At 43.5% G+C, this 15,160-nt stretch overlaps 1 protein-coding gene across 1 annotated transcript in view; it reads left to right on the top strand.

Moving 5' to 3' along the window:
• RIMS3 (regulating synaptic membrane exocytosis 3) overlaps positions 1-15,160 on the top strand; it is a 531,625-nt gene that overhangs the window by 284,035 nt on the left and 232,430 nt on the right. The gene's annotated exons all lie outside the window — the stretch shown is intronic.

Raw genomic sequence — 15,160 nt, 5'->3', positions numbered from 1 at the left:
CAGCTGTGCGAGAGGAGAGACAGCGGTGCAAAGCAGAAAACACCTATGCTGTAGGTGTACAAGATGAGGAAGCTGTGATGCTGATGTGCAGTGAACTAAAAAAACAGAATAAAATGCTGGAATTAATCTCAGCCTCCGGTAATTACTTGGGCCACACTGCAACCCACTGGACAGGGAAAGAAAAGAATATGGAGAAGCACATATAAAGGAAGAGGTAGGAGAAAGAACGACCAAGAGAACAGTGGGAGAGGAAGAGAAAAATCAAGGAAGGGGAGAAAAAAAAGGAAAGAACGCAAGAAAGGGTCGAGAGACAGAGGGCATGAAGAGGAGAGGGTACAGGTAAGGTGGGACGGAGCAGGAGAGGGAGAAAGAGCGTGGGGAGAGAGCCTGCAAGAGAATCGGAAGAGAGAAAACAGGAGGTAAGAGAGAAAACGGGAGGTAAGAGGAAAGATAAAGAAAGGAATTATAACGTAAACAGACTCAGAAGGTAGAGGGAGAACGAGAAAAATGGAAGAGAAAGAAAACACGAAAAGGAGAATAGAACAAAGAAAAGGAGAGACAGACAGAGAAAGGGAGGGACAGAGAGAGAGAGAGCGGGAGGGAGAGAGAAAAAGATGGGTGAGGAAAGAGACGTAGGAGAGGTTGGTTTCTGTGACTTCACAGTGTGTGCAGCTGGACGCTGTGGTGTGGTCAGTGCATCGTGGATCCTAGTGCAAGGCAGGCAAAGGGCCTCCTGGATGCTGTGGCGTGGTCAGTGCTTCGTGGGTCCTAGTGCAAGGCAGGAAATGAGCCAGTTGGCTTTTGTTTGAACTTTTTTTAAATACAGGAACCTTCAAGAATCAGTGGCCCCTCAGGTGTCTGGGGCCCGGTGTCACTGCACCTCCTGCACTCATGGAAGCTACGCCCCTGGCTGGGTGTCCACTCTGTCTGCCGTGTCCTGTGCAGAACTGTGAAGGCGTGGGTTGTGTGTTTCCGTGCCCGCTGGGGGGGTGGGTGCTGTGTGTGTTCTATACACGACTGCTTCTGCCTCGTTTGGAAGTGCCAAGAAGCACAGGTGCGCTATAATCAATCTTTAAATGCAGTGCGCGCATCAGAGTGCGCGAGTCCTCATAAGGATTGTACACGCCTCTGAGAGGCCTAAGAAACAGTACATTTTCTTCATGCAGCTCTTTCTAACCACGTCTGAGGTTTCCTAGCGCTATGAGTGACTGACAATGGCGATGAGACGTAAGATGTATTTGTAAAGCACACGATCACACATGGGGTTTTCTGGTGCCGTATGACAGATGTTTGTCATCCCATAGCTAGAGGCATTGCTGCGGCGAAAGTGAAAGTAATCGAGCAGAGCATCAAAGGGCTGGGGGAGAAGGGAGGGGGGAATGCAAGGGTCAAAGCGGCTAAAGTGAAAGTAATCGAGCAGAGCATCAAAGGGCTGGGTGAGAAGGGAGGGGGGAATGCAAGGAGCAGCTGTGCACGTGCACGCCATCGTGCACTCAAGCCCTAGGCCAGCAAAACCATGTGGGTAGCACTTTTGAAAGCCCACTTACAAAATGTCTCAAAGAGACAGCTATCGCTGTCTCAGCGAGACCTAAAAAATGGGGCCTGGCTACATATCTTCTTTACGTGTCCTAGACTAGGGCCCTTTTGGAGAGAGATTTTCCTGCCTTTAAATAGGGCAATTAAGAAGAGGGTCCAGCCAGAGGCCGAGGTGGTCCTTTTTGGATTAAGTAAAGATAGGGCTAATTTGATAAAAGCAGAGGAGGCTTTTCTTTCAATCTCCTCCCTAGTTGCCCGCTTTCTAATTCTCTAGAACTAGAGGTCGACGGAAGTACCCACTTATGAGAAGTGGGTAAACAAAATGAAGCGGACTAGAGCTTTTGAGGAAGCTTATGCAAGGCGAGTGGGTGCTTTCAAAAAGTTTAATGAAATCTGGAAGTATTTTAGGAGTCTGGATAATCAGATAGGTTAATAACCATATCTCGATAAAGTATTTAGGTCCTTTTGAATTTTAAAGGTTGGTGGAATAGGGGGTATATGCCCAAGGGTTTGGAGGTTGATTCTCTGGGCAATTTCTGCAACCTAGCACTTTGGCACTATTATATATTAGCACTTTAAGTATCTCTATAAGAATGAACGTTTGATATTTCTAAGGCTGCTTTATTATTGATATTTATGTGAATGATGCTGTTCTTGAATTTCTGAGGCTTTGTTTTTATGAACTGATTTTATCCATATGTTGATATTCAGATGTTTTCCTTTTTTACATTCCTTTTCTGAAAAGTCATTTTCTCGATGCTCTGTTCAATAAAAAAAAACCTCATTCACCAATATTCGAATGAAGTACATAAAATACTTGCCAATGTATAAATTCTTCTGATTCTCCCAAAAACGTAATGACACTGAAAGGTAAAATATTTAAAAAGACAGGGTAGATTTAAAATCCTATATCAAAGTTCATCTTCATAGCACCACGTAAAAAAGAAAGCAATGGCAATACAGATACGAGCACAGGGTAATGTTTACAAATATAGCCAAGCCAGTGTAGGTTTCACAAAGTTCAAAGCCTTTAGAACATGAAAAATGAAATTATGACCAGCCGCGGCAGGTAAGAGCGGTGGGGCAGGCTGGGGGAAATTTCGAGAGACGACCACGAGGAAAAATGTATTATTTATTTAATTTTCCCTCATGGTCGTCTCTCGAAACCCCCACCCAGCCAGCCCCACTACCCCACCAATCTTACCTGCAGCAGCCGCAGCTACTTATGACTCAAAAAGGCATAATAGATTGCAAGTTAAAAGTATCTGCTATCCCCAGTATATCGCTGCCATAAAAGTCTATTGATACACATTCAGCCTGATATATTGTGAACAAATTTTTTAATGGGCTAATGCCCAGTCTCAAAGCAGACTCAAAAAATTGAAAAATGGTCCTCAAAAGAGGTTTTTTTTAGAAACCAGAAGCAGAGCCCAGGACCCTATTTCATTGAATTGCACCAACTAATAAGAAAAGAAAAATCAGGACAATAGTTAATTAATGACCTTGAATGAAATAACACCAGGTCTTAGTTGATTTTGGGCCACTGAAATGTGATTTCATAAAATGAGTGGAAAAAGGTCCAGAAAATCCATAAAAGAAACAAATGAGTCAATAAGATTCTTAAGGCCTAGTACGAGCTATCAGAACAGCATCATCCATGTAAATGAGTGCCAGAATTGGTCTATGACCTACAAGCTGTAGATCCTTACCACCCTTGCAAAGTGCCACTTCGAGCTGATAGATATATGATGCAATTGAAAATGGGGCTAGGATACAACCTTGTCTCACGCCCCTCTCAACACTACATGGCACATTGGCCCTCAGGTCCATATCTTACTGAGGCCATTTTATCCTTTTGTAGGTCCCTTTATCTTAAACGAAAGACAATATCAAGATCCACTCCCATCGAGTTCACTAAGGACCAAAATGTTTCTCTATTAACCTTATCAAACATGGAAGTAAGATCCATAAAAGCTAAATCTACACTACCCTGCTTTCCATTTATTTATAAGAAGATGTAAGTTCAGTCACTGATCAAGCATGCTATGACTGGCCCTAAAATGATATTGTAAATCCATGATGACATGATTACCACCCGCCCACTCTAACACTCTTGTTAAAACTACCCATCCCATTACTTTTATGATCGAATAAATTAAAAAAAATTGGTCTGTAGCAGCAGGAATCACTCTTGTCCCCTTTTTTTTTTTTTTTTTAAACTGGGATAATAGACAATTGAGATCATGAGGGTGGAATACCTTCTCTCGCCGCCGAATTATGAATCTGAGTTATTATAAAATCCAATAACTTAGGAGCCATTTTATATGTCAGGAGATACCCCGGCAGGTCCTAGGGCTTTATTTTTGAACAACCAGGTTAGGGTATCCTCAGCTTCTCTCATTTTGAAAGAAATATATGGGTGATCCTCCATAAACATGCTTCAGTCTCTTCACTGAAGTCAACGGCAGCATTAGAGACCCTTACAAAATGCTTCACCCATCTGTCAGGAGAGATATGCGAACAGAACAAGTTCCCTGCAGACTGGGAGAATATTAGACGGTTCATTATGTCGCAAAATAACTTACTCTGAGGGAGCGTGCTGGCCATAGCTCGTTGTTTCCAAGCCTGAGCCTTTGCCTATTTGTTATAACAGATTAATACCTCTGTCGAGAGGCCCTGACAGCGTCTCTATCCCGTAGTGACTTTTTCAGTTCACTACGGAGAACTCTATGAGCCCTGGAGCATTCCTTATCAAATCATTTGCGCTTGGGGTCAAATCTATAAGATCCATGAGTAGTCAAACCACATCTGACCGTACTACACATTACTTTGAATGCATCCAAAACTGCCCCATTGTAGGAAGTCTCTGAGACACACACACAAAGACCTCCTTATTTTAAAAATAAATTAAATTACAAAGGAAATCCTCAGGAGTGACTTTAGCCCTCCTTATTCTACATCCTTGATCCTCAGGATCTAATAGATTCTTGGCAAGATAGCCACAAATGTGAGGTTTAGGCTGGCCTTTTTCCCGTGGTTTAGTAAGAATTATGAGCTTATGATCACTAAATACACTGAACATGATTTTAAACTCTTTTAATAGCAGTGCAAAAGAAGCTGAAATAAATGTATAATAAATAACTGTGGCCGACCAACTTCCAGTGAATGTTGGACATCTGTGGAATAACTAGGTTGAATCATCTTTGTACATTGTGGACAGTTGGACACACAATTGAGCTAATTCAAAATTATATTAAGAAGATTCACCCTCAGTAGAGTGTTCTAAATAAGGAGTACCTCCAACTTTCTTGTCCCACCATAACCCTTGAGGTTTTTCGGTAGATGCACACAGATGTAGGTTAGAATCACCCAAATTGTGTAAGGGGGGCAAAAAAGGGATTTGCCACACTGAGTGCTCAAAAAAACTATTAAGGTCTGCAGGTGAGCATTACTTAGTTGCTCAGAAGGAAAGTTGTACAAATTCACCACAAGAAATAAATTACTAATAGAAAAATTCAAAAGGACCAATAAATTGGGAAATCCACTGTCTAGATGAGAAACCATTCAATCAGGTTCTAAGGAAATGAACGTAATAAATGTGTGTTCACCTCTTACAGAGACAGCAAGGATGGTTGGGGAGACAAACAATCTAACACACTCTAAAAAGAAGGAACTATTCACAGCACAGGTTTCTTGGAAGTAAATAATACTTAATCTACCAATGAACTCCAACCACTCACTATTATATTTCTAAGGGTCAAGCCCAGCTATATTCCAACATAAAAATTCCATGGTGTTAACATCCTTAGAAGGGACAACTATGGGAACATATTCTAAAGAGTTCTCGTCATTAGTAATTGCAGAGATGGACTTATCTAGTCAGTCTTTGCCAACCTGATAGCTAAGAGGCTTAAATGATCTGAAATCGGAATAGTAAAGGATGAAGGAGTCACATGACCCATTTTGGTGCTGATCTCAAGCAGGCCTGGTGCCCTTTGAGGAGGGGAGGGGGGATAAAATAAACCCAAGGGCCTCACCTTTATTGAAGAGTTGGGAGTATGAACAGTTGTGAATTGCAATAGCGTATGCCGACACGGCGGGAGCAGGCGAGCAGCTGACGGGAGGAGCACCACCCTTGGAGTAAGTGTAACTAAAGGTGGTCTCTCCTTGCCTACCGCCATTTTTAACATGATTTAGGGTGAAACTCGTAAATCCACGACTTTTCTGTAGGAACTACCTCTGATTAAGGACGAGGGTTTCTGACACCCTCTCATCTCGAAGGGGGGTGAGAGAATTACACAGATATACTGGCACCGGCAGAGTCCTGAAGAAGGCCGGCATGACCCCAATCGAGGGGCACAGACACACGGCTGAAACATGTCGACTACCTGGCAGAAATGAGGTGTGTAAAGAGCACATTACATCTCCAAATCACCACCATCCTTCACGATTTTAATCCTGGCCGGAGGGTCCAGGAATAAAGTATAGGCAAAGTGACACCTTCGAGCTAGTTTTAACTTACACCACACTGCACTTTCACTTCCGGCGTTCCCAGTCATTATTGAAATCATTGTTTTCTCTCTTTTGTGTTGTGTTTGTCTTCCCCCACCCTCTTGCTCAACCCCAGGCATTGGCTGCACCAGGGTGTTTTGCAGCAGCCCTATGATGAAGCATGTCACACAACTGTGTGAGTGAGGGCAGTATTGGAACACACAGCACATGCCACCACTAGACTAAGACACTTTTATTATTACTCCCTACTCCTTTTGGTGTGTATAGTGTATAAGTATTGACTGGGGGTTCAGAATAGGTGAGTCCATTACCCTCTCCCCTTGACTTTTGTGTGGACTAATTGCAAAAACAACCTGCTGCTGTTCCAGGCTTGTCAGAATTAACAACCACATAATCACCTGCACAAAGCTTCAGACCCTCCCCCAACCAATCAACACGCCTTGCCACCTTGACATGATTAAACAAATACAACCCCTCATCCAACTGCCTATCAAACCAATTAACCATTTTGTTTATTAATTACTGGGTGCTTTCCACAACCCCCATTTCAACAGTGGCACAGTCATCAGAATAACCACATAGGGAGTGGCTCCTGGAAGCAAATTCAATGTCTTCAAAGGAGCAAGCGATTAACAGGGCTTTGTAGTGTTCACAGGAGCCAACATACCAGCTGGTGTAACAAACTCAGAAGTGGGGTTTGGCACCAAAGCATTTTGAGGTTGATGGGGAGGAACAGAACTTGTGAAACCAGAGGACTCTATAGATCCACATGAACTATTAGATTGAACACAATGCAAACAAATATCCCCAACTCCCATCCCTTCTTAGCCCTCCACACTTTGAAGGGCAGGACCATGGGAAAAAACCCCAAATCCCCGCCAAGCTTTCCGGTCTTAGGTGCTGGAGAGAGACTGTCACTCGGTGCCGCAATAAATGTTTCAATAGTCAAAAGTCTGGAATAAATAGGGTCCAAGGAGCCCTCAAGTAAAAGTTCAACTTTTGTGAAGACATCCTCTACCATCAGGGCTAGGGAATAACACTCAATGAAGCTGTGAGCTTGACTTTATCAAATGTGTTACCATTAACTCTATGTTTATTATTTTGCCCTACAGGTCCCATGCTACCAACACCATCTGTCCCCCCACTAAGGGGGTCATTAGGGTTCTTCTAATAAAGGTATCTCTTTTCCTCTTGCATGCTGCAGCTGAGGTCAATGGTTCAGATAATAAAGACACTGGAGAGTGATGAACGTCTGCTGTTACACCAATTTACTTGGGAACTCTGTTGCAATGGGGGTTTCATCAGTGACATAACGAAGCCTGAGGGGGCCCTGATGCAAGGTACATGGAGTAGCACCTACTCCAGATTTAATCAGGAGCTCCTGGGTCAGAGTACTGTGCTGAATGGGTCCCCTGCAGCTCGGGCTCCCCCGCACCACGGGGGCCTGTGTTACGCCACTGGGTTTTTATTTCCTAAAGATAAAAGTGCCAGGCTACTGCCCTTAGAGTGCATAGGACCTTCTTTAGGAGTAGCAGCAAGAAATCCTTTGCCCCTCCCCCCAATGCCAAGCACCTCCTCTATGGTGGTGATCTTCTCTGTCGGAGCGCACTCAGCCGAAGTTAAGAACGACAAAATTGAGGGACAACTATTATGATTACTCCACTGGGTTCTCTTGGGAGCAGTATTCCCTAAAAATGTGGGTTTACCCATGTCGTCTAGTAAAAGCCTCCGCAACAAACAGGAGTAGAGACACGACCAAAGAGATGGGTCCTGACCTCAAACGGCCATTGAGAGGCTTCCATAACCATATAGAGGAATGAGGCCGAAGGCCAAGTTCCTTTATAAGTTTATGGAATCCCGCAGTGACTCGCAGTTTCTTTATCATGTACACCAGTGGGTGCTGTACATCACCTTTCCCACAAACCACTTAAAACCTTGGTGCCTGGTTCTTTCATATGCAAGAGCGAGCATGTTTGGAAACATGAAGAATAAAAATAAAACATCTACCGCAAAATTAAACACATCAAAAACCTGTTAGATATTTGTTGCAAGCAGATATTAGAAACAGTTCAAGACAAGTCAGTTAAAAAAAAGCAGTAACTCGGAATGTGTAGAAACATGCAAAATGATTCTAGCCTTTCTCTAAGGTGTGCAAAAAATAAACACATTCTCTCTGCTTGTCATTGTAAGCTACTAAAATAGAGCATAAGAGAGAAAATCAACGTCTGTGTTCGTTGCTTTAAACAGCTGCTTCAATTATGCTCCGTGACCTGAACTGTCTTTCACCTCAGCTGCTGGCTTGGGCAGCAGGCATTGTGACATCGGAACTCAAATGTAAAAACGTATAATACTTGTGTTCTGACGTCTTTTCTTTATAATTGGCAACTGAGCGCGTCACTAGTCACAGATAATAAAGAAATTAAAGATGTGCATTTTTATAGGGATTACCGAATCCTATGTATTATAGTGATATAAACTTAATGGCACATTCTACTATACAACTCACATTATATCCTAATACAGCTGACAATACAAGCTCATACATAATGAATGCTGTACATATTTGACTAATAAATCGCACAGTACATAGTGATATACTGCTCACAGACTATAGTAAAATAAAGATCACAGGACAAATTAATATACAACTAATATGCAGATCATAGTATGTACTTCCATGCAGAACAAAGTACATCCCTATATACAGCTCTTTGAACATGCAATCATACATCTCACAGTGTACATCTTTATATAACTCATGCTCCATATTGAAATATGGTTCACTGAACACACATATATACAGCTCACAGTACATACTTGTATACATGTCACAGTGCATACTGATATATAGTTCACAATACACACTCGGATACATCTGAGTTGGTCATACTAATATAACGAACACAGTACATACTGTACTTATATACATCTTATAGCACATACTAATATGCAGGCCACAGTATTTCATGTACTAATCGAAAACTGTTTGAACAGATTAATATACTGTTCACCGTACATACAGATACACAGTTTATGGTACACCCTAATAAACAGCTCACGGAACATACTAATATACAGCTCACAATGCATACTCATATACAATTGAGGGTGCATACTTATATAGTGAGCTGAGGGAATACTGATATAAAGCTCTAACGACATACTGATAAACAGCTTGCAGTATATTCTAATAAACTAATATTATTGACATAGTACATAAAAATATACATCTCATCATACATACTAGCGGTCCACTCACTAATTTGTATGTACTAATGTACAGCTAAAATGAATAGTAATATACAGCTAGTGGTATATGCTAATATACATCTGAAGACAGAGGGGGCAGATTTACAAGCCCAGTACGCCACATTTGCGCCGCCGTTGCGTCACTTTTGTGACGCAGCGGCGGTGCAAAGCCAGCTCCATGCTGTGGGGTATTTACAACGTGACGCATCTCGGGAGATGCGTCACGTTGTAAAGCCCTGCGCCACATGTGGGCGTTCCGGCGCAGGGGGGGCGTTCCGGCGCAGGAACGCCTACTAAAAGTGGCTGAGTGAAATCTACGAGATTTCACTCAGTCACTTTTACGGCCATGCAGCGTCGAAACCCTGCGCCTGCTTGAAGCAGGCGTAAGGATTGACACAGCATGTTAGGCATAGGGGCACCCTGAGCCTTGTTGGAGCTGCGTCGCGCTCGCGACGCGACTCCAGCAATGTTTCATCTTTACGGCAGCAGATGCATCACGCATCTGTCTATTCTTCCCAATGGTGCGCCGCATTGTAAATGCAAAAACAACAATTGATGGACAGAATGCAGAACAATGTCATACATTCACCCCAGTACAGAGATCTGGGCCTAAATCCATCGTTTTTTTGCTCACCATGGCTTTCCAGTTTGAACCCAGCCATATGCAAATCAGTCTTGACCCTGTGCCTCATGGGAACAGTCCAGCCCGAACTGCCAAGCCAGGTCCTCCCTGGACTGGAAACAAGCATCCTAGGACCGGTTTCGGGGTTTCACCCCTCTTCAGCCAGGATAGCTTGATTCCAGTGGCATGGAGAGCACGGGACCCACGTCTGGGCATACCCTTCCCACTCGGGGTGACAAATGCAAAAACAACAATTGATGGACAGAATGCAGAACAATGTCATACATTCACCCCAGTACAGAGATCTGGGCCTAAATCCATCGTTTTTTTGCTCACCATGCCTTTCCAGTTTGAACCCAGCCATATGCAAATCAGTCTTGACCCTGTGCCTCATGGGAACAGTCCAGCCCGAACTGCCAAGCCAGGTCCTCCCTGGACTGGAAACAAGCATCCTAGGACCGGTTTCGGGGTTTCACCCCTCTTCAGCCAGGATAGCTTGATTCCAGTGGCATGGAGAGCACGGGACCCACGTCTGGGCATACCCTTCCCACTCGGGGTGACAAATGCAAAAACAACAATTGATGGACATTGTAAATGCGGCGCAACCATGGTGGCGCAAGAGGTGTCTGCTGTGACGTAAAATAACTGGCGCATCCCTGCTGATATGCAGGGATGCGCCAGTGATTGTAAATCTGCCCCACCCCCACAGCTTTTATTAAATGCTAAAATATAGCTCAGGGTACATACTGATTTATAACTCTTGTACATAGTGGTATCCTTATAAAACTTTACACTCTTCTATACAGCTCATAGTACAAACAAATATGCACCTGATAGAACACATTATTTTATATATTTTACAGAGGGCGGTACATACCAATATATATCTCTCATTACATGCTAGTATACAATTTATTGTATACAATTGCCCACAGTTCATACTGACATATGAAATACAACAAGGGTGCATATATTCATATGTAGCTTATTATGGTACATTCTGGTGTAAAGCTCAGGGTATATGTGAATATGCTGAGAGTACATACACATGTACAGCTCACAGTATGTATTGATATATGGTATCAATACAGTATGTATTGATATATGGTTAGAGTACAAATTAATATCCAGCTCACATACCCACATACAGTTCTCAAAACAAACTAATTTACAGCTCAGGGTACACAGCAAAATGCAGTGTGCAGTATTAAATAATATACAACTCAGAATGCATACTTAAATAAATGGTATAACATAATGCACAGCTCAGTACACATCATTATATAGCTCAGATATTTCAGTATCCATAATACGCCCTAATATAGGGCACATAGCACTCTGTTCTGCAGCTTGTAATACATACTGACATCCAGCTCAAGGTACATCCTTTTATACAGCTCACATTAAATAATAGTAGACAACACATAGCGAGGAGCAGACGACAGCAGTATGAGCAGTTATAAATGCATTTGAACACTCTGTAGAGTAAGGCACGACGTGCATTCCCTTTTGTTTTGGGGCCAGGTAAATAGGGAAGTGGGTGTGGCTATGAAGCAAGCGCTCTTGATATTAAAACGCTATTCTGTGTGTCAGTTTTTTAATTGATAATGCTTTATGGGGTTGGTGGCCTGATGCTTGGATCAGGGCGCGGGAGTTGGCCGGCCTTGGATCACCGAAAGGTCTGCTGTGTCTGACTTTGACCACAAGAAGCAACGCCTCGTCCGATGTAAATGTCAGGATCTTGCAGAGAAATATCAGGAAATGTCTCAAGTCTCCTGCCTCAGACAGTGTGAAAAGGGGAAGCTTCAGCACGAATAAATGGAGGAAATTACCTCAGTTATCATAGTTTATTTTTGTGCTAAAACACCCCCTATACAAACTGGAACTTGAGGTACTCCCTTTAGACTGGAGAGTCTTGGGAAAAGTTGCTCTTGCAATTTATTTCACTGAATGCATTTACCACATTCCATCCGTGCCAGAGATGTCTTACACAAGAGCAAACACTGTACAGAGGGAGACACTTTGAAGGAAGAAGCTTCTTTTCCAGTGGTGAGACTGCATGGCGCTGAATGGAGTGAGGAGCAGGCTGAGACCTTCGAGGGCAGTGGGCTCTGGTAATGGGGCTCTGGAAGGTGGTGAGACCGAGTTCTGGCTGATGCTCTAGGAGGTGCAGTGTGACCAGCAGGTGTTTGTCAATGGATGGTAAGTTTCTGGTGTGATCATAGCAGGTCAAGGATATCGAGGAAGATACCTTAAACCATTGCAGAGGCGCAACTAGAGCCACATTTCGGGGGTGGGGGGGAAGAAAAGATTTCGGGGGGGGCTAAATATTTCAGCAATAGGCAGAATGGAGATGCAGGGGCTCTAAGGAGGGGTGAAAAAACAACAAAGCCTCATTAAAAAGTGAATGGTCTTTTAAAGACCTGTGAAATACTTGGGTGCGGCTGTGTGTGTGCCCGGGAAGCTGTCTCAGCCCGGGCTGCCTCACACGACAGGGGGGGCTGAAGCCATTTGAGCCCAATGGGCGTTGCGCACCTGAACCATTGTACACAAATGTCAAAGGTTTATTGAGGACGTGTGTTTAGTTTTGAGCCACCCATCTTGAAGACAAAATGAAAATGTGGCTGTGTGCTTGGCAAAGCTGCATAAGTTTCTGGTGGCAAAGTCGAAAACTTTGTCCAGCGGGGTGAAAGAATATTGAGGGAGGCCATCAAGGAGAGTCTAATTTGCTAATTCCGCCTGAATTAATTATTGACATGTCAGTTTGGAATGGGAGACAAGGACCTATTTTTCTTCTATGAAGTACCGGGCAGCATTCCACATTATAAGTGCCAGCGATAATCAGTTCCATGAGTGCGGAAGGGTTGAAGAGTATCCTGAGATTTTTTGTAGTCGAGGTGGAGAGAGTCAGGATATCAGGGAGAGCATGAGCAGAGCTGGGTGAACAGATCACAGCTGAAGAAGAGGGGTATTAGAAGGCCTCTGTTTTGGAGGAGTTTGACATCAGAGACCGAAGGGCTATCAAATGTCAGACAGCAGTAAGACAGTCAGTGACGCGTGATTGGAGGTTGGGGAGCGAGTAGGAAGGGAGAAGAAATTTGTGAGCAGTAGCTCAAAGCTGGTTGGAAAAGTGGAAGGGGTTGATGATATCCTCCAGTGAAAGGGTGTATTGAAAAATATTAGTGGGCCAGGAAGGGACCCTTGAGGACCCCTCCCTGGAAGAGTGGTTGGTGATGATCACTTGGCTTCCCAGGATACAGATACAAATCTGAATACATACAAGCAGAACTTTAGCGGAGCAGAGCCCTTAATACCCATGGGTGTGAGAGAGGAAACAAAAGCAGGTTGATCTTCAGTATCAAATGCAGAAGACAGAGCAAAGGGGATGAGGATGGAAGATTTGTGGTTGTGATGAACAGATAGGGTGAAGTTGGCAGCATGAAAGAAAGAGGTTTCTGTTGAGTGATGGGCCCAGAAGTCTGACTGAAAGGTGTCTAGGTGCTTCTTAGAGAAGAGTACATCGGCTGAAGACGAAGTGCTCATAGAAGAATGTTAGGTGGGATACTAGGAAATAGTTGGAGGAAAAGACTGGTTGTGTACTGTTTTTCCAGTATGAGAAGAACAACAGGTTTGAAGCATTGTAAGTTCCAGATGTGAGGGAGAGAGGCATTGAATAGGGAAATTAGGCAAAGAAGCACATAGGAAGATTGAGCCTATATAGTAAATGTTTACGGACTGAAGGTATCAGATGAGGAGCATAAAATATTTGTGGATTGGAGTATTCGACTATGCTTTTAAGTCGAAGTAGGAGAGAAGTCTGAGAGAATGGTGTGCTTGTGTTGGGGTCTGGTGGGCGAGTAAGATTGGGAGGAGAGGTGATCAGCAAAGATGTGTAAAAGTCATTGACTGAGATTGAGTGGAGAGTGTACAGAGTGCGGAGAGTAGATTATTAATTTGCAGGCGAGAAGTTGAGGGAGTGTTCCATTTCCGAGCTGCAGACATAGAGGAAATTATTCACCCCAGCCATTTCCTCCCCCTCTCTCCCTCAGAGTATCAGGATAAAGTAATGGATCAGTGACTTAACTACCCAACAGATTCCTATAGTTTTCCAGTGCTTAATTTGTAAACATAGAATCTGCAAAGGCCCTTGTCAGGAGGCCATTGCAGCTTGCACCCCCCATTGCCCCTGCCAGCGCTGCCAATGACAGAACCAACACAAGTAGTAAGCATTACACTCCTGCAGGTGTGATAATTCAGACTACCAATCAAAAAAGAGGTGGGGGGACTAGGAGCTAGTTGAGGTCCAGTACCCGTGCTCTATGTAGCAATATAAATCCAAGAAATAGGTTACTGTTCCTGTGGGGACACGATTAGTATCCACATAGAAAATAAGGTAAAGTGGGGAAGAGGAGAATCTAGGTTCTGATCTCACGAACAGAGACAATCACAGATTTTGTCTCTTGTTGCACTCACACATCCCAAAGGATGTCACGATTCATCATCGGGCGTTGCTCCTCGTAGGGACGGTGCTAGAATGCTCTACAGGTCCCCCGAAGAGTCTCTTTGGTTGAGATCTTTTTATTACGCCGTAAGATGAGTGGGGTGTGAGATTTATTCATAGAGGGGTTGTAGAAGGTGGGTGGGTTAGTGAGAATTTAAAACTGGCTAGGGGATACCTTAAAGGTTTTTAATATGTTGGCTCCCCTGTCAGAGTAAATAACCCGTAGGTTATTGTTACAAATGGATTGATAATGTACCCTAGTAACTTGAAGGTCGACATGTTTTGTACCCTACGATGGGCAAAACGATCCATGGAACTTCTTCAGGACCAAAAAAAGGTTAATATGTAGTTGTGAGATTCAAAACAATAATAAGTAACCCCTGTATTTGAAGTGGTAGAGTGGTCCTCGTTGCGTAATGTATAGGGTGGCGCCAGCTCGTAGTAACCACTCGTGTTCAGACCTAGAAGAATCAAGAAGAGATAAAAAACACAAACGATACATAGACAGACAAGGAACATGAAAACATAGTTATTGTTTTGTTCTCAGTGACGAGATGATTGATGGCATCTCATACAAACTGTGTACTCTCTTGCGAGGCAGGAGAGAGGTGCTGTTGGTGCCAGGTTAGTCTACCAAATACGTTCGCCATACATTCACTCTGTGCACAAACTCTCTCTGTTGTGGCCTAGCGTAGTGCACTAGATCAAAGCGCAGGCTCACTTAATCAGTTAGACGCCTG

This window comes from Triturus cristatus, chromosome 3_2, assembly GCF_964204655.1.
Source record: "Triturus cristatus chromosome 3_2, aTriCri1.1, whole genome shotgun sequence".
Taxonomy (NCBI): domain Eukaryota; kingdom Metazoa; phylum Chordata; class Amphibia; order Caudata; family Salamandridae; genus Triturus; species Triturus cristatus.
The sequence above is the reverse complement of the archived record's forward strand: the minus strand, read 5'-3'. Positions and strand labels throughout refer to the sequence as shown.